The sequence below is a fragment of the Anabrus simplex genome, chromosome 8 (assembly GCF_040414725.1).
Source record: "Anabrus simplex isolate iqAnaSimp1 chromosome 8, ASM4041472v1, whole genome shotgun sequence".
Lineage (NCBI taxonomy): Eukaryota > Metazoa > Arthropoda > Insecta > Orthoptera > Tettigoniidae > Anabrus > Anabrus simplex.
The window spans coordinates 222,404,543-222,424,076 of record NC_090272.1 but is presented as its reverse complement, the minus strand read 5'-3'; the positions used below and the strand labels follow the sequence as shown (position 1 = coordinate 222,424,076).

General features: G+C 43.6%; 1 protein-coding gene across 3 annotated transcripts in view; it reads left to right on the top strand.

Moving 5' to 3' along the window:
* LOC136879011 (scoloptoxin SSD14) overlaps positions 1-19,534 on the top strand; it is a 300,668-nt gene that overhangs the window by 103,263 nt on the left and 177,871 nt on the right. For 2 of the 3 annotated variants that reach the window (XM_067152702.2, XM_067152701.2), the window contains one exon: positions 10,454-10,541. The exons of the other annotated variant lie outside the window; for it this stretch is intronic. The gene's annotated coding sequence lies outside the window, so the exon portion shown is untranslated. The remainder of the gene's footprint in view (positions 1-10,453; positions 10,542-19,534) is intronic. 3 annotated transcript variants of the gene reach the window in all.

Sequence of the window (19,534 nt, the reverse complement as noted above, 5' to 3'; positions counted from 1 at the left end):
CCACCTCTACTCAGTTGACCTCCCGAGGCTGAGTGAACCCCGTTCCAGCCCTCGTTCCACTTTTCAAATTTCGTGGCAGAGCCGGGAATCGAACCCGGCCCTCCGGGGGGTGGCAGCTAATCACACTAACCACTACACCACAGAGGCGGACAATTTAAGCACTTCTCCTTCAAAAAATCCTCGCATTTTTTTGCTCTTTTCGGAACTGATCGCTAACATTCACTGACCGCTTGATGTATTTAACGATCTTTCCTCTCTACTACTTCAGGTATCGTAAAACATAATTTTTCTATGGTTCTGACATCCGAATCGAATATCAAAACGCCACTGGAAAAACTACCTATTGTTACGCTCTTGTTAACATCGTCGACTGCCTGTATTTATTTCTTTGCATTGTTGTACCGATTTGAATATCAACACTTATGTTGTTTTGTGCAAAATAATTATAAAAACTGCACTCATGCATTTATATACGCACTATAAAACTTCGCATTCGATTTCAAATGGTGTGAATCGCCTTTATTTCTTACATGCATATTATGTCTTGAAACAAACATAAGGTGCAAATATGCCAAACCCCGCCCTCTAGTTATTGTAGTGGAGGATAGTGCTGTGTGTGGCATATGAGCTGCAGCGATGCGGGGGCATTACAGCCACCCAGTCGCCAGTTTAAAATATCTGGGAATCGAACCTGGGGCCCGCTGAACCGAACACCACTATGCTGAGCATTCAGCCATGGAGCCGGACAGAATTTCGACGACGATGATGATCTCAAAGGAGGAGGACAGACATGGCTTTCATCACACGCAGAGTCGTTCTAAGACGCTGGTGATGGTGGTGATTACTGTTTTAAGAGGAAGTCTAACTTGGCAACCAAGCTTTATTAATAGTAATCAGAGGGAAATTTTGATGAGGTACGACGCTTCGAAAAATGAAGGCATTGCCAAAAGGGCATGAAAATGAAAGACTCTCCAGGCTTCGAAAACCTAATACCGTCGGCATCGGAGGAGAACAAGAGTTGACCAAGAGAGGTTGGACAGAAAAGGTGAAAGCGAGGAGCTTCGAACAAGTAAGTGGAAGCAATGTAAGATTCAGCTAAGTGAACCGTGGTCGCAAGTTGGGAGCCCCGGCCTATCTTTCAGTCGCCTTTCACGACAGGCAGGGGATACCGTAGATGTATTCTACCGCCTCCACCCATAAGGGGTGTTCTTTTTTTTTTTTTACAAGTTGCTTTACGTCACACCGACACAGATAGGTCTTATGGCGACGATGGGATAGGAAAGGCTTAGGAGTTGGAAGGAAGCGGCCGTGACCTTAAGTAAAGTACAGCCCCAGCATTTGCCTGGTGTGAAATGGGAAACCATCTTCAGGGCTGCCGGCAGTGAGATTCCAACCCACTTTCTCCCGGATGCAATGGGTGTTCTATAACGAAGGCATACTAAAAGTGTGTCCCATTACGACAAGTGCATTAATAATGGTGGTGACGTAGTTAAATATCTGCAGAATACAAATACAATAAAATGTCTTCAAAATAATGTGTTTGAAACGTACAGGTACTTAAAAACGGGCTTCGTACAAACAAACAAACAAACAAACAAACATTCAAACAAACAGAAATTGAAGCTATGGCCTCTGTTATGATACGGATAGGTATTTTGTACAGCCAAAACATGAATTATCGTTATAGATACATGTTGTCAGGATGACAAAGCATTCTGTTGTGTCTGGTCACTTTGCAGGTGAACGATAAGTTCGTTCCCAAGATGACATCACAAAATGTTGTTGTTATCTCAGCTGACGTTATCTCTTCACCAGCGTTTGTCATCTGTACCACGCTTTCCTTCTGCAAGGTCATCACCAAACACTGAATTTGTGTGCCAATTCATGTTTTAAGTGGGTACTACGGTATAATGTAGTCAAAGCGTGAAGTCCTCGACCACGTGAACATGTTACTGATTATGCTAGTTGATATCCATCGAACAAAGCACGTGGGATCTTCCGAATAAAACTTTCATGATTAAAAGGCATTAACATATCCAGTTTGTTCTATGTTCCGTTCACACGTAACAACGCTGAAATTCCTGAGGTCTGTGGAGGTAGGCCGACCGGAACGTTAAAGACACCCTTCCCTGGATACATTTCTGATATTTTTATCTCTTTCAAGATCAATTAAATTGGAGAGTTGGCCGTGCGGTTAAGGGCCCGCAGCTGCGAGCTTGCATCCGGGAGATAGTGGGTTCGATCGCCACTGTCGGCAGTCCTGAATATGGTTTTCCGTGGTTTCCCATTTTCACACCAGGCAAATGCTCTGGGGCTGTACCTTAAATAAGGCCACGGCCGCTTCCTTCCCACTTCTAGGCTTTTCCTGTTCCATCATCGTCATCATCGTGCGGCATAAAGCCAATTGTAAAAAATATAGGTTTTGAATGGTTATTTATTTATTTATTTATTTACTGTTTTATTTATTTATTTAATTTATTTATTTAATTAATTTATTTATATATTTATTTATTTAAAAGCTACGTTCCTCTCTTTCTTAGGCTTACATCTTTCGACTTGAATATGTCTAAGGGCTGGGGGGTCATCCGAAAATGTACGTGACGTCACGTGACGTGACGAATAGTTGTAACGAAAGATGACGTCACAAGAAGTTTTATCTTGCAACAGTGACCTTGAGAGTTGCACGGGCTGTAGGTTTGTATACATAGTGTGTGCTGATGTAGAAGGCAGTTACCGTGGAAGGCACGAGTTTAATATACGTAGTGTAGTACCATGTCCAACTAGATCTACGCTGTATCAATTTGGCCGTTGTAGTACAAACATTCAGATCAATGGCCTCCTTATGGTGCACGTTGTAGAACTAATATGTAAATCCACGACCTCCTGTTTAGGCTGGCGGTCATATGAAACTAGCAGTTGAGCTGTAGATTTGTATAAAAAAGAACCTCTGTACCCATCTCTGTGAAATGACGCAAATAAATCGTTCGTTATCAAGATCTTTTCATTCATTGAAAGACATATTCATGATCATTAGCTTTTTGCAAAGGGAAAAGTTTACTTTGTCACCAAAGGTTTTCAACCTCGCGCTCCTTTTCAGCAGAGATGTTCCGCGGTTTAGCGGGTTCTTTCTCGGGATCATCCCTCAATCCTGCAACTTTCTTCCTGAAGATGGTTTCCTTTTGGTCTTACATCATTTACCCGCGTGTCCAGCTTTGATTTCTTCTTCGAACTGAGCGAGGGATTCCACCCCTACCGCCTCAAGGGCAGTGTCCTGGAACGTGAGAAATTTGACCGAGCATACAACTGGCGAGGAGGACCATTACCTCTCCCAGGTAGCCTCACTTGGCATACTGAAGAGGGGCATTATGGGGTATGGGAAGACTGGAAGGGATAGACATGGAAGAGGAAAGGAAGCGGCCGTGGCCTTAAGTTAGTACCACCCTGACATTTGCCCGGAGAAGATGTGGGAACCACGGATTACCACTTCAAGGATGGCTGAAGTGGGAATCGAATTCCCCTCTACTCAGCTGATCGCGTAAGTTGTCCGTGCGGTTAGAGACGCGCAGCTGTGAATTTGCATCGGGGAGATAGTGGATTCGAAACCCACTGTCGGCAGTCCTGAGGATGGTTTCCCGTGGTTTCCCATTTTCACACCAGGCAAATGCTGGGACTGTACCTTAATTTAGACCACGACCATTTCTTTCCCTTTCTTATGCCTTTCCTATCCCATCGTCGTCATAAGACCTATCAGTGTCGGTGCGACGTAAACAAATTGTAATTAAAAAAATAAAAAACTACTCAGTTGACCTCCAGAAACTGGGTGGACCCCGTTCCAGTCCTCGTGACACTTTTCTAATTTCATGCCAGAGCCGGGAATCGAACCCCAGCCTTCGGGTGAGAGGCAGGTACACCGCGGAACCGTCCCTTAGGGAGTTGTAAAGGACACAATAACTGATCTACAGAAATATGACCAATTGGGAAAATAGTCGAGCCGACCCCGCGGTGTACCTGTCTCATACACAGAGGCCCCGGGTTCGATTCCCGGCCAGGCCAGGGATTTTTACCTCGATCTGAGAGCTGATTCGAGGTGCACTCAGCCTACGCGATTACAATTGAGTTGCTATCTGACGGTGAGAATTCTAGAAACACTAGAATAACGCGCGAGAGGTTTCGTCGTGCTGACCACATGACACCTCCTAGTCTGGAGCGGTCGGTTGGTAGGCCATGGCCCTTCGGGGCTGTTGCACCACGGGGTTTGGGGTTTACAGATTTCTAAAGCAATGTTGTGTTCTAGTGAGTGCGTGCTCGGTGCATATACGTTGTAGCCTGCACATTCGTACAGTAGAAGATAAGGCCCGTGTCGTGGCTATGGTATCGATATCGGCAGTCACGTACAACTTGAAGCGTGCTTTGTTTGAATTATAACATTGCTTCACAGGCTTGCTTTTAACACTTCACTTGCCGGTATAAGGTACAGAATTACCCATTTGATTGTTTTGCTGAGAAGGCACATGGAAATGTGGGCCTTGCATATTGCGCGTGGTCAGTGTGATGAATCCACTCGGGCATTATCCTTCTAGACTAGAGTCCCTGCCTCACCGTCTGATAGCTCCTCAGGTGTTCTCAGATCCAAGTAAAACTCAGTTACATGGCCGTGAATCAAACCTGTGGAGTCCCGCTCCATGGCTAAATGCGTAACGTGCTGGTCTTTGATCCAAGTGGTCTCGGATTCGACCCCCGGCCTAATCGCTGATTAAATTTCATTGGTTAATTCTGATGGCTCGGGGGATGGGTATGTGTGCCATCTTCAGCATTAGAATTCATTATCAAGAGGGCCCTATCGTTAGAGACGCTCACGTCGCCTAAAGGCGTCATTTCGAAAGACCTACAGCGGGCCTCTCCGAAGGTCGTGGTGGTAAAGCAAACTCGTGTCCTCATCCTGACGTTGTGCAGTTCTTCTCAGGTACACCCCCAGTGGAGGTGAGCTGATGTAGCATTTTAACCACACACCAGCCCTCCGACCGTTCTTAAATTTCTGGCAGTACCCGGAATCGAACCCGGGCCACCGAGGACGGCAGCCAATAGCAACGCTACAGAGACTGATCAGGTGATGATGATTATTGTTTTAAGAGGAGGTGCAACTGGGCAACCATCCTCTATTAATACTAATCAGAGGAGAAAAATTGAAGGGGTCCGACACTTCGAAAAATGAAGGTATCGGCCAAAGAAAGACAAGAGCCACGAAGGGAGTGAACGTGGAAGTCTCCCTAGCCCTCGATACCTAATATCGCCGGTATCAGAACAGAACAAGAGCTGACCAAGAGTGGTCGGATAGGATAGATGCAAGTGAGGAGCCTGGCACAAGTAAGCAGAAGTAATGTTTGAACTCAGCTAAGGGCCGCCAACCCACGCTCCAGGTCCTGGACCCCTTTTAGTGGCCTCTTACGACAGGCAGGTGTTATTCTACAGTCCCCACCCCCAGCGGGGAACAAGACGAGGGCCACGAAAAACGTGAAAATGAAAGACTCCCTAAGCCTCGAATGATCTAATACCATTGGGTTCGGAAAAGAACAAGAGTTGACCAAGTGCGGTCGGATAGGATAGATGCAAGTGAGGAGCCTGGCACAAGTAAGTGGAAGCAATGCCAGGAATCAGCTAATGGCTCTGTGGTCACCAACCCACGCTCCCAAATTAAAATACCTTGGGGACCCTTTTAGTCGCCTGTTACGAGAGGCAGGGTATATTCTACCGTCCCTACCCAGAGGGAGACCTCTCCGGAGGCCACTTGCCGTTAAATCACTACCGCTGACCACCGGGCCGGCAGTAGCTGGTAGAATCAGACCTAGTACATCCCCCACTTCTCCCTCGGGTCACAGCAGAAGTGGTCTACACAATTAGGTAGTTGCACTATTTGACGTGTAGCCACTATCATCATAAGAGCAGGCTTTTGATATTCTAATTGTCTTCTATTGTTGCCCCGTGACCTTGGAGACCATCTGTTATTTGCAAAAGGTGTTCAACTTGGGATTATTCGCAGGTAAATGATTATACTCTAATTCTTTGTAGATCTTGACCTAATCACAGTATGTTGTCTAATGAGTATTTAACCATTTGCAGTCCAACATCATTTACATAAGCATGCCCCGTAGGCCTGGCGTTATCTTCTATTATAATTGCTTGAACACAAGTGTAGTCATTAAATGATTAAATATAACCAATATCGTTACCACAAGCGTATCAGTCTCTCGATATATCACCATTAATCTTTTTGGAGATTCATGCACTTAAAAGAACCCATTTCTGTTAATATCTGGCTCTTTGAGGACTGGTGTACTTTTTCCGTGCCACGCTATCAGTGGACAGGCTTAGCACCCACCAGGCCGCGTGCTTCAACCTGCCTCCCAGTCTACAACACTTGCATACATCTTGCCTTACAACCAGTGCTCCCCCTGTGATAGAATAACACGTGCCTGTCGTAAGAAGTGACTAAAAGAGATCCCAGGGGCTCTTAACTTGGTAGCGTGGGTTCGTGACACGCGGCCCTTAACTGAGTCCTGGCATTGCTTCCACATACTTCTGCCGGGCTTCTCGCTTCCATCTATCCTATAGACCTCCCTTTTTCAACTCTTGTTCTTTTCCGACCCCGGCGGCATTAGGTATCGAGGCCTGGGGAGTCTTTCATTTTCACATCCTTCGTGGCCCTTGTCTTTCTTTGGCCGATACCTTCATTCTTCGAAGTGTCGGATCCCCTCCATTTTTTCTCTCGAATTGTTGTTAATAGAGGATGGTTGCCCGGTTGTACTTCCTCTTAAAACAATAATCACCACCTTACAACCAATGGTGGTTCGTACTGAATCATGCTACTGTTTCTGTGTTGTGAAATGTAAATTCGTATTGCATGCGGGATACGCCAACTGAGCTCGTGTGCATCCGTCCTCGAACCCCGTCCCCCTGTGAGTGGGGGCGGTAGAATAACACCCACGGTATCCCCTGCCTGTCGTAAGAGGCGACTAAAAGGGGCCCCAGGGTCTCTGAACTTTGGAGCGTGGGTTGGCGACCACGGGGCTCTTAGCTGAGTCCTAGCATTCCTTCCACTTACTTGTGCCAGGCTCCTCACTTGGTCAACTCTTGTTCTTTTCCGACCCCGACGCTATTAGGTTTGAGAGGGCTAGGGAGCCTTTCCTTTACACGCCCTTCGTGGCCCTTGTCTTCCTATGGCCGATATCTTCATTTTTCGAAGTGTCGGATCCCTTCCATTTTTTCCCTCTGATTAGTGTTATATAGAGGATGGTTGTCTAGCTGTAGTTCCTATTAAAACAATAATCACCGCCACCAACACCATCTATTAACACTAATGTTTGTCCAACCCTTGTCCCGTTTCTCTACGGCGTCGGGTATGAGGTGACATGAATCTGTCGTGGCGGGTTTTTATGACCGGATGCCCTTCCTAACGTCAACCTCATCAGACAAGTTAATGAGATGAAATGAATGACGTGATATATGATAGTAGGAAGGGAGAGGGTGAAACCCGGTGCCGGCACGTAGCCCACTCCTGCCTAATAGCACCAAGGGGTCTGCTCAAAGCTTAACGTCCCCGCCCATCTATTAACACTAATCAGAGTGAAAAATGGAAGGGATCTAACATTTTGAAAACTGAAGGTATCGGCCAAAGAAAGGAAAGGCCCATGAAGGGCGTGGAAATGAAAGACTCCCTAGGTCTCGAATGCTCTAATACCGTCGGGGTCGGAAAATAACAAGAGTTGAACAAGGGAGGTCGGATAGGATAGATGAAAGAGAGGAGCCTGCCACAAGTAAGTGGAAGCAATGCCAGGACACAAGTAAGTGCCCCATGTCGCGAAATCACTCTCCCAAGTTAAGAGCATCCAGGGTCCCTTTCAGTCGCCTGTTACGACAGGCGGGGGATACCGTGAGTGTTATAAACAAACCTTTCAAAGTCGCAAATGCAGACAGTGCATAATTATTTACTTCTGCTTTAAGTTACATGGAATCATGTTATTTAACTGTGCTATTATACAAGACTGTACCACTTGAAACTAATTTATAAATTGAGAAACTAATATAAAATAAAATTTACTGTAATCAATATGCATTTTTCTTAAAATACTAATGTTAAGAAAATTGTTGAACAAATTAACACATTGTCGGATAAGAAATAATTATGAAGAAGACATATGTATGGCCTACTCACAAAACGTGTTGTAAATACATTTAAATAAACTGATAAGAACGGTACTGAAGGTAACACGTGCTTGCCACACATAGCAATATATAACCATAGCCATTGCCAACATAAGCGCGCGTACAAGAACTTGGTCACAATGACGGTAGCCGTGAAAAATTAATAGAGCAAACGCCTGAAAAGCCTTACATCTGATATGTTTTTGACATTTTTGACATGCTCTATTGGTGAAAAATATCTAATTCCCTCCATGGGAATTTAGAATTTTTAGAATTTTCCTTTCGGAATAGCTAGGCGGGCAATAATTCCATTGTGGAGATTTATCTCCCGTATGCAGTTATCAGACTGTGCCTCTTATAAGGGCTTCTGATAAGTTCACCTGCACTTCAGTATTCACATAGCAGGATTTAATATTATGAGGGCGAACACAGACCTGCGCAACTCTCAAAACCTCGCTGTACGTGGACGTATCTTCGTAGCAGCACCTCCAGTGTCTTTTGGTCGGCTTCTTCACATCTATAATAACAGCTCCCGCCGACCTGAATCAGCATAACGGACGACTCCTAGTTGGATGTCAGCCTCCCTATTACGCTCAACAATGACGACCACCACCACTACCACAACGAATTCCGCCCTCACCTTTTTCTCCCACCCTCTGACGACTATCACGTTTTCCCATCCTACATCACTTATGTCCTCATCTTTCTCCGTGCCACAAACTTTTCCTCAGATCAGTGTACTACCTCCTCGCTTTCTGCGCCGCAGTTCACCACCTGTCTCTTCGTCTGCACAGCCACCATCTACGACACCGTCAACTCCAGCCGCATCAGCATTGGCCGCCCGTCAACCAGCAACACCGCCATCAACATCAGATACAGTCTTCAGTTGCGTCGTTCGCGGCGTCGACCCACTCATCTCCGTAACAGAAGTCCTACGCCTTCACGTCATACCAGTCCGGAGGGCGTTTCGGATCTTCAACTCCACGGGCCCAACATACTTAGTGCGCCTACAGCTACCCACCGCAACAGCCGTCGACCATCTCATCGCCACCGGTGTCCCCATCTACGGTCGTCTCCATAACGTCGAACCCTCTCGTTCCCCTCCACAATCAAGACATCCCCGCACCACACAACGTCGCCGCACCCGGCCTGACCATCCTCCTTTTAAACCACCCCACAACGTCCGTCCACCATCTGCCCCATTTAATATTTCCTTCCCACCGCCGCCAACCCTCGAATATCTCCGACAACTCACAACTATATACTGTATCAAATCGCCTCCACACTTTACCACCTCACCCTTCCCCGCAACTTCCCTTTAAGCACTCCCGTATAAACGTCCATTTCTTCCAATCTTCATAACCAAGAGAACCCATCTTCTCTTCCTAATAAATATTCGCATCGCTTTACCCACCCTCTTCATTCAGCCACATCGCACTGCTCTCTTCGCATCTCCCGGCCCGAGCGAGAGCGTCACTCTCTGAGGGGCCCGCCCCACCCCCTTCAGGGTGGGGAATGAAAACGTGATAACGTAACGTAACGTTCATCTGCATACACCCCAGCGTCAGTGGGTAGGGTCTAACACATCCCACTCTGATGAGTCTAGTGTCAGACCTAAGACAAAACGCTGGTTAATAGAGCAAACGCCTGAAAAGCCTTACATCCGATATGTTTTTGACATTTTTGACATGCTCTATTGGTGAAAAATATCTAATTCCCTCCATGGAAATTTAGAATTTTACTTCCTCTTAAAACAATAATCACCACCGCCACCACTATTGCCCTTCCCTTGCTTAGCTACCAAGACCAGAGCTAAGAAACTCGCTTCAGTCCAAATACGGATGCTGAAGGTAACGGACGATAGCAGTTAAGTAGAGAAAAATGTCCATAAGTTACTACAGTGACAATGAAGAGCTACTACAGTAACTATGTTTGTATTTGTACATAACATCTGCAGTTCATAATCATTGACTAGTTTACGCAACGTAAATAATATTGTACATGTATACGCATTATTTCAAGTGAGTTGATAGAAACTGAGGATGTTCTTTCAGAACGAAACATATCATTCCTTGTTTAATAGTGTGTATCTTTTACAGGTATGTTATAGTGTTATATATGTTTTCGGCAGACTGAAAAGAGCTTTTAGGTTACAGTAATTAAGTGGGCATGGAAAAGTATGACTTTCCTCTTAACAAACGGAATAGGACTGCTACAACTCTCACTGACATTGTTTATTTGTCTATTGTTGCAGAATTCGGTGATCACAAAGGAAACTATACTAGATTCTCTAGCCAGCATTTCCATTCGAGATAGGCCAATTGATATCTGCGAAACTTAAGGTATGTTTGTTACTGATGGGATTATTTCTGTAGCATGTCATATTTCCCCATGTATTATGCGTTATAAACTGAAGAGTTAATTTGAGATACCTAACTCTACCCTATTACACTCCGATTACCACGAACCTACTACGCTGGCGTAGCAGGGGGAGAGGTGATACTCCCACGTGGCGCGTCCCAAGTGGCGGATGGGGGGGGGGGTCCTAACCGGCTTGCCGGCGGACTTGGGGGAAATAAAATACCTCTCGCGGACCAAACACACTACCCCTTGCGGGTGGGGGACGCACATGTAGAATACACCCGCGGAATCCCCTGCCTGTCGTAAGAGGCGACTAAAAGGGGCGACCAAGGGATGCTGGTATTAGAACCATGAAACTACTATTGATTAGTACCATCACGCGGGGAATACCATGGGTCGCCTTTACTTACGAGTAGTACCACTATATTTGGTACACAATAGGTTTGTGATTAGTAGCAGCAGAGAGTGGTTCCCATGTGGGTTTCCAGTATCCGTGATTAGTATCATTGTGAGAAACACCACGGGTCTGGGCTCTGCCTGTGAGTTGTACCACTATATGAGCGACACCGTGGGTCTGCATTGCCCGTGATTAGTACCCACTATGTGAGGAACACCACGGGGCCCGTGGGACCGGCACCCGTGACTAGTACACCTAGGTGAGGAAACTCATCGGTTTGCGTTGGCTCCGAGTGGCCCCATTGTGTGAGAAACACCATAGGTGTGCGTTACCTGTACGAAGTACAATACTTGTGATTAGTGTGGAACACTGTGAGTCTTCGCTACTTTTGATTAGTACCCCAACATGACAAATAGAATGGTTCTACTTTACTCGCGACATGTACGATTCTGTGGGACCTTAGACGTGGATTTTGCATCCCTTTCGACATCAAGTATCCTCGATTCAGGATTCAGCTTTATGAGTGGTCCCTTGGTCAGTAATAAATTATATATGATCCTTTTTGAGTTGAATTCACTAATTTTTTTGTTTGCTCGTTATTTGTTGTTGTTTTTTTTTTGCTTCATGTTCATCCATTCCTTCTTCATGAGGATTTTTTTAATTTTGGTCAGTGGGTGATTTTGAATTTTTTTGTTCATTTCATTTCGTACCATTAGGGGCCGATGACCTCGATGTTAGGCCCCTTCATCATCATCATCATCACACTCCGATTAATCCTGATCATTGGGAATTTGCTGTATTCTACTGGGTTCAGGATGATGGTGGAACATTTACTGTTCAAGCGGACAGGGCTTTCACATGTCTATTGCAAACCATGGCAACTTTTATGGCATTCAACTTTCACGAGATCGTAAATATTAAGCTGAATCCGCGCGCGGCGCGTTCTATGATATGTTCAATGGCTCAATGAACACCGTAGAAGTAAATAATTCTTAGTAAAATGGTTTATCAAGAGCCTATTCCTTTAATTACCTCTGTATATTCGCGCACGTAGTGGTAATTTTGACATTAACACTCAGTTGTTCTATGGACCTGGCGAAGAGGTTCAGTTTCTGAAAAGAGGACACGGACTGTGCGACGTAAGGAGGGTGCGCTAGGCGTAGGGCGCTATGAGAAGCTTCAAGGAGGGGTTGCCGAGGACATTGCCCGGGTATTGCTAGTGAGTGAACCATCACTTGATACGATCTACATCGGACAGCACCGAAATTTAGCCCAAGGACTGTCTCAAAGTACGCAGTTAAAATTTGCCGTTGGTAGTATGTTTTGAAAGGTTTTTAATTTCACGATTTTCTGTTATGATGTAATTAACCGCAGCGAACAAGAATATTTTGTAACTGTGATTTGTATAGCATCAATAGGCGTACGGAGCCTAAGTTTATCTAATTAGTGTGAATTTTTAATTAATAATAAGTGTTTTATGAAAAGTAAACAGCAAAATACTTCAAGACATGAATAAGTTAACACTAGTCTGCCTAACTCGTTCTTGAAGCTGTTATTCCAATGCCAGCAACGTCTTCCTCATCAGAGGAAACTGGATCAGTTGAAGGTGATTACACCCATAGCCGACTGATTTCTAATCTGATCGATCCACGTCTTCCTTGGCCAACTTCTTGACCTTTTGCCTTCTAGTTCCTTCTCAAATCACACTCAACCTGTTCTTTGTGGGTTCATTCTTTTGAGATGATCAAACCATTTCAGTCTGGCTTCGACACCGACCTCACTATGGGATTTTCACTTGCACAAGATGGCGTATCTCCTAGTTTCTTATCAATCAATCAATCAATCAATCAATCAATCAATCAATCAATCAATCAATCAATCAATCAATCAATCAATCAATCAATCAATCAATCAATCAATCAATCAATCAATCAATCAATCAATCAATCAATCAATCAATCAATCAATCAATCAATCAATCAATCAATCAATCAATCAATCAATCAATCAATCAATCAATCAATCAATCAATCAATCAATCAATCAATCAATCAATCAATCAATCAATCAATCAATCAATCAATCAATCAATCAATCAATCAATCAATCAATCAATCAATCAATCAATCAATCAATCAATCAATCAATCAATCAATCAATCAATCAATCAATCAATCAATCAATCAATCAATCAATCAATCAATCAATCAATCAATCAATCAATCAATCAATCAATCAATCAATCAATCAATCAATCAATCAATCAATCAATCAATCAATCAATCAATCAATCAATCAATCAATCAATCAATCAAATTAAATAAATAAATAAATAAATAAATAAATAAATAAATAAATAAATAAATACTGATCTGTGTTTAGGGCAGTCGTCCAGGTGGCAGATTCCCTATCTGTTGTTTTCCTAGCCTTTTATTAAATGATTGCAAAGGATTTGGAAATTTATTAAACATCTCCCCTGATAAGTTATTCCAATCCCTAACTCCCCTTCCTAAAATCGAGTATTTTCTCCAATTTGTCCTCTTAAATTCCAGCTTTATCTTCATATTGTGATCTTTTCTAGTTTTAAATACACCACTCAAACGTATTCGTCTAGTGATGTCATTCCACGCCATCCACTCCTTCCACTGACAGCTCGGAACATACCACTTAGTCGAGCAGCTCGTCTCCCTTCTCCCAAGTCTTCCCAGCCCAAACTTTGCAATATGTTTGTAACGCTACTCTTTTGTCGGAAATCACCCAGCACAAATCGAGCAGCTTTTCTTTTTAATGTTTTCCAGTTCTTGAATTAAGTAATCCTGGTGAGGGTCCCATACACTGGAACCATACTCAAGTTGGGGTCTTACCAGAGACTTATATGCCCTCTTCTTTATCCCTCCTCGTTTTCTGAATCATAGTTCTTAAGACCTTCATTTTCACTGCTTGTAGTTTGCTGATATTTCTGTCGATTAATAGGCAGGTTTCTAGACTGCATGTGGTAATTGAAAAAAAATCTGTGGAGTATTAATTTTGATCTTAATGGAACTTGTTTATCCCAAAGATTTGTTCTCACAAGATGATAACACTGTGCTCCATTCTGTACTCTACTAATGATTTCTGTAGATGGTCGGCTCTCTGTTCTTACTACACTGCCAAGATAACGGAACTGGTAAACTTGTTCCAACTTGGATGGCCTTAATTAAGGTGTGAAAATGTGAAACCACGAGAACCACCTTTAGGGCTGCTGACAATGGGGTTCGAACCCACCGTCTCCCGAGTACAACCTAACAGCTATGTGAACTAAACAGCTTAATATTTGCTGATTTTATATTGTTGTATATGGGCATTTATTTTACAGGAATCCGAAGCTGAAATTAAAATATTAACCAACGAATCCCATGGCACTACAGCCCTGCCGCGGACCTGAGCTTATGAAGCGACCGTGCCCACCCTGAAGGTCTGCAGATTACGGGGTGATCCATGGTCAGTCCTACTGTCATCTTGGCTCTTATTCTTGGTTTTCTAGACCAGGGTCACCATCAGATAGCTCCTGATTAGACTAGACCTTGAACCAACTCTCAAGTCCAGGTAACAATGCTTGAACTGGCTGGGAATCGAACCTCGGGCCTCCGGGTGAGAGTTAGGCACGCTGCACTAAGACGGCAGGGATGGTTTAAATTACTAATCCCCCTGTGGGTGGGGGCGGTAGAATAACACCCACGGTATCCCCTGCCTGTCGTAAGAGGCGACTAAAAGCGGCCTCAGGGGCTCTAAACTTTGGAGCGTGGGTTGGCGACCATGGGGCCCTCTGCTGAGTCCTGGCATTGCTTCCACTTACTTGTGCAAGGCTCCTCACTTTCATCTATCCTATCCGACCTCTCTTGGTCAACTCTTGTTCTTTTCCGACCCCGACGCTATTAGGTTTGCGAGGGCTAGGGAGTCTTTCGTTTTCATGCCCTTCGTGGCCCTTGCCCCTGTGTATAAAGGAAAGGGTGATAGACATAAAGCTGAAAATTACAGGCCAGTAAGTTTGACATGCATTGTATGTAAGCTTTGGGAAGGCATTCTTTCTGATTATATTAGACATGTTTGTGAAATTAATAACTGGTTCGATAGAAGGCAATTCGGTTTTAGGAAAGGTTATTCCACTGAAGCTCAACTTGTAGGATTCCAGCAAGATATAGCAGATATCTTGGATTCAGGAGGTCAAATGGACTGTATCGCGATTGACCTGTCTAAAGCATTTGATAGGGTGGATCATGGGAGACTACTGGCAAAAATGAGTGCAATTGGACTAGACAAAAGAGTGACTGAATGGGTTGCTATATTTCTAGAAAATAGATCTCAGAGAATTAGAGTAGGTGAAGCTTTATCTGACCCTGTAATAATTAAGAGGGGAATTCCTCAAGGCAGTATTATCGGACCTTTATGTTTTCTTATATATATAAATGATATGAGTAAAGGAGTGGAATCGGAGGTAAGGCTTTTTGCGGATGATGTTATTCTCTATAGAGTGATAAATAAGTTACAAGATTGTGAGCAACTGCAACGTGACCTCGAAAATGTTGTGAGATGGACAGCAGGCAATGGTATGTTGATAAACGGGGTTAAAAGTCAGGTTGTGAGTTTTACAAGTAGGAAAAGTCCTCTCAGTTTTAATTACTGCGTTGATGGGGTGAAAGTTCCTTTTGGGGAGCATTGTAAGTATCTAGGTGTTAATATAAGGAAAGATCTTGATTGGGGTAATCACATAAATGGGATTGTAAATAAAGGGTACAGATCTCTGCACATGGTTATGAGGGTGTTTAGGGGTTGTAGTAAGGATGTAAAGGAGAGGGCATATAAGTCTCTGGTAAGACCCCAACTAGAGTATGGTTCCAGTGTATGGGACCCTCACCAGGATTACCTGATTCAAGAACTGGAAAAAATCCAAAGAAAAGCAGCTCGATTTGTTCTGGGCGATTTCCGACAAAAGAGTAGCGTTACAAAAATGTTGCAATGTTTGGGTTGGGAAGAATTGAGAGAAAGAAGAAGAGCTGCTCGACTAAGTGGTATGTTCCGGGCTGTCAGCGGAGAGATGGCGTTGAATGACATTAGTAGACGAATAAGTTTGAATAGCGTTTATAAAAGTAGGAAAGATCACAATATGAAGATAAAGTTGGAATTCAAGAGGACAAACTGGGGCAAATATTCATTTATAGGAAGGGGAGTTAGGGATTGGAATAACTTACCAAGAGGGATGTTCAATAAATTTCCAATTTCTTTGAAATCATTTAGGAAAAGGCTAGGAAAACAACAAATAGGGAATCTGCCACCTGGACGACTGCCCTAAATGCAGATCAGTACTGATTGATTGATTGACTTGTCTTACTTTGGCCGATATCTTCATTTTTCGAAGTGTCGGATCCCTTCCATTTTTCCCTCTCATTAGTGTTATATAGAGGATGGTTGCCCAGATGTACTTCCTCTTAAAACAATAATCACCTCCACCTTAAATTACTAACATAACCTTTAAATAATGGAAATACGGCTAGTTATCTGATGTTTGACAACATTTAAAAATATTTTTCATTCATAGAATTTTGGCAGGGGCGCCCAAATAATCTCCCTTTTCTTACTGTCATTATCATTATGAGAGGATGGTTGTACAGTTGCATTTCCTCTTAAAACAACCATCACCAATGTAATAGACTTCCTTGCAATGGCTTCCAGTCTTTCACAATTCTAGCGGGAGTGTGTGATTGTCTGGTCTGCTGACGGATGTCGCTCAGTCGTGGCGGATGTGTACTGACCGTGGCTTGTTATCAGCGACTTGTATAAGACAGTAATATCTTTGTTTCCATTACAAACCTTCGCACAGTAGTCAACTGCGCATCTTAGAATTCGAACGCGGAAATTGCATTCCTCAATATTAACGACACTAGCATGATAAGTAAATTTGTAATACTATTTATCTTAAGGATAACCGCACATGTATTATAATAATATTATTATTGTCAGGGCCCTATTTCATAATACATTTTTCACTAATATCATTAGTAAGAATCCTCGCCACTAGATGGGGGCCGGTCGAATGACTGGAAACAGGCTGTGGATTTTCATTTTCGTTATTAGTATGTGTTACGGAGATATCCGTGGTAGGTAGAGGTGAAAGAAGGTGCGGGTGTGAATGGGTTTCAAGCTACGAAATTACGTGCAATGTACAATTAATTTAAAATTTAACTAGGTTATATTTCTTTTCAAAAACGAGAGATAACAATCATAACAGGTACAGAGTAGCAAAAATGTAGGTACAATATTACTGGGTTCGGGCTCAGTGCCCTTACTTCATAACTCTTGGGCAATCAGCCCCGCCTTACTCCCAAAGAAAATTTTAGCCAAGGGGCAGAAAACCCCATTCATGCCCAGGAGCACTGGCTCCAAACATTACACATAAAGTCTGCACGAGGCATACAGAAACAAATTTCAAAGAGCGATCCGCTCTCAAAATTGTAAGCCTATCACAAGGCCACACCAAACTCTACCTTCAAGCTGTCCTCTAAGGACGTATTTACAGGGGTAAAATACCCAAACTACGGAGGTCTATTACATGAAAATAAGGTTGATTACATGACCTCTAAAATAACAATTTGAGAGGAGGCGAACTTGCACTCCTAATACACTTTGTTTTTAAAACCTATTCTGGCTCTGGGCCACTAACGCAGGGGCTAATCCCATACTACAGAGGTGACTTAGAGAAGAACACTTTACATTACATAAACGAAGAATAGTTTGAGAAAATAAGTTCACCTCAAAACAAATGTGAGTGGGAGCTCGAGAGGGTTAGCACTCTCTATCCCAATATGTAGCTTTACAAAAAAAGATGAAAGGAGTAATTACATTTTAGGAAAAGGTTACATGATGGAAATGCTTCGAACCCGCCGCGAGTGTTAAACTGCCGACCTAGCAAGAAAAGAAGTAATTAATAGGCCATTACCTGGTGTTGAACGGCTGAAGAAGAAAGAGGCGCTTCCCGCCTCCTGCTATGTACTTAATACACTGAAAGATGGAACAGAAGTGGCCTGGAGACCCTAAAATCAGCAGTTTATATCCTCTCGCGGAAGATTCTAGGCGTTAGGGGAAAGAAAACACCCTCCCACAAAATCTTTATTGGTTCGGGAAAAGAAACCCCTACATAGAGGAAAAAGAAACACATTATTGGTGGAAAATTAATTAAAGAAATTCGGGATTGGCTAGATCCAAACTAAGGGGAAAAAGAGGGGTATACAGCCAACTTAAACAATGACAGAAGGAAATTTAACAAAGAACAAACTCTTGAAATAAAAATTTCTCCAACACAATAGTTCTTTGACTCCGCACTAGGTCGCACTATTGTTGATCTTCAGTAGTGTCCTCTAGAAGAGAAAGTTCACACTTCTTACTTCAAGCGAAACAAAAACACATCAAAAGTGACACAGTTCAAAAACTCAAAATTTTCCATGTGGTGACATCTTCTGAGAAAGTAGAGAATTAATAGAATAGATAAAGTTCAACCTTCCTCCAGAAGAGGAGTTTCAACTGGCGCAACTTTTAAATAAACGGTGTAGGGGTGTACCGCCCGGTACAGACCTCCCCCCCCAAAAGTTCCTCCAAGGGGTAACACAGAAGAACATAAGCTTTGTTTCCAAAATAAGGTCCAAGTTTTGATGTTGATATTAAGATTAATTGCGGAAGCATTTATAAGATTTTAGTAATTTGGTTGGTTGCAATTTCAAAATTTTGTTGTTGCAGGTGCAGTAAAGTTTTTCTGTTGTAGTAGTTGAATTTCTGAAGATAAACCTTTAATGCTTAAAAGTGAAGAAAAGTTTTGCAATGTCCACCAAATATTGTTGTTAAATTCCCAAATGTAGTTATCTCTTATAGTAACTGTCCATGTAGTTGATGTAGATTGAGTCGGATGGCCAGACCGGCCGTTGCAGCTTGCGTCCAACGGAGGCCGCTCGGACCCCTTAAGTACCCTGAGATACCGCTCGCCCGCACTATGAGGGGAGCAGAGGTGTTGAAGTACGCCGCGCCCGCGGTGAACAGATACAGGCTGCGGGCATGTAGCAGGACGTGCGCCGCACATCAGCCTTGGCCGGGAGGAGAGCTCCGGTTCGCCGTGCACATGTCGTCTTCGCTGGAGAGGAGGGGGCCCATCCCCCTCCCCAGTCGCTGCACGGCGCTGCGCGGCTGCGGGGGCGCTGAAACATTAAAGCTAGGCGGCAGAATTGTGTTGGACTATCATCTTCTTTGAGGGTACAGGCTTGTGGAGAGGTTGAGGGGCCAGCGGCGTGCAGATATTCATGGCATTTACTATTATGAAGCCACAGTGTAAGGTGAAGCAGGAGACGGGAGCGTGGTAATGGCCGTGGCAAGAACAGGATGGCAGTTTAACGGGTCGGGGCAGGTTTTACACAAGGCTTACATCTAAAACCAAAATATTACAGAAGGGGCAGAAAGCCTTAAAAGTGAAACTCAAAAAATATAACCTTCATATCCTTTCAAAATAATATGGAGCAAGTTAACACAGAAATTACACCGGTTTCACCTGGGACAGGT